The sequence below is a fragment of the Meleagris gallopavo genome, chromosome 1, assembly GCF_905368555.1.
Source record: "Meleagris gallopavo chromosome 1, MGAL_WU_HG_1.1, whole genome shotgun sequence".
NCBI classification, from domain to species: Eukaryota; Metazoa; Chordata; class Aves; order Galliformes; family Phasianidae; genus Meleagris; species Meleagris gallopavo.
In genome coordinates, this window is record NC_139404.1 from 162,871,660 (window position 1) to 162,872,482 (window position 823).

The 823-nt window shown below is 32.7% G+C and overlaps 1 non-coding gene across 1 annotated transcript; it reads right to left on the reverse strand.

Moving 5' to 3' along the window:
- Positions 1 to 457: 457 nt before the first annotated feature.
- On the reverse strand, positions 458 to 538 carry LOC116216249 (small nucleolar RNA U2-19). The gene has a single exon (XR_004158702.1). It is a non-coding gene; the product is annotated as a small nucleolar RNA U2-19 (small nucleolar RNA).
- Positions 539 to 823: the final 285 nt, after the last annotated feature.

Sequence of the window (823 nt, forward strand, 5' to 3'; positions counted from 1 at the left end):
AGTAATGACTCCCATTTTATTATTATTATTATTAAAAAAAAAAAAAAAAAAGCACAAACAATTGCCAGAGTCGGTAGGACTGGCATTCAACATTTCTGTAGTAAAAAAAATAAAAAATAAAAAAAGCTTCTAGTGAAAATAGTTGAAGATAAATTACATGGTACTGCTTGCACTGAAGCCTCTGAATGTAAGACTGTGGACATTACAATAGAAAATACTTTCTAGGACAAATTAACACATCTGTTATCATGTATTCAGACACCTATAAATTGAAAGTTTACAACCACACATTTTATTCTGAGCTCAGTTCAAGTGTAGAAGACTTCATCTTTTTTTGCAGTCAGGCAAATACAGACTCATCATTGCTCAGTACAATACATTCACATCCAATCTCCCAGATACAACAGTCTCCAACAGCTCCGTCTCTTCAACACACACACACACACACACAGGGACCTCTCAGAACTGCATACTGTATATATCTGGAAGATCGTTTTATCTTCTGGTGTTCAGATTTGGCAGTTTTTCATTGCAGACTCTCTTCAGTAGAATTGTAGATTTCAAAGTAATATAAATGCAGAACTCAGGAATTTTACAAGTATTTTCAGGTCTATGTCTTCTGGGACACAGGAGACTGACTTGGGAGTTGAATTCTACTTTTTCAGTTAGGTATATCAGATTTCCTAAAATATCGTATTCCTTAATTTTAAAGCTTTTCAGTCACAGAATAGAGAATACAGATACTTAAATTTTCAATTTTTGAAGGAAGATATGTGGACATTTAATTTCTCACAAAACTATGAATTTAACATATATTAAGGAA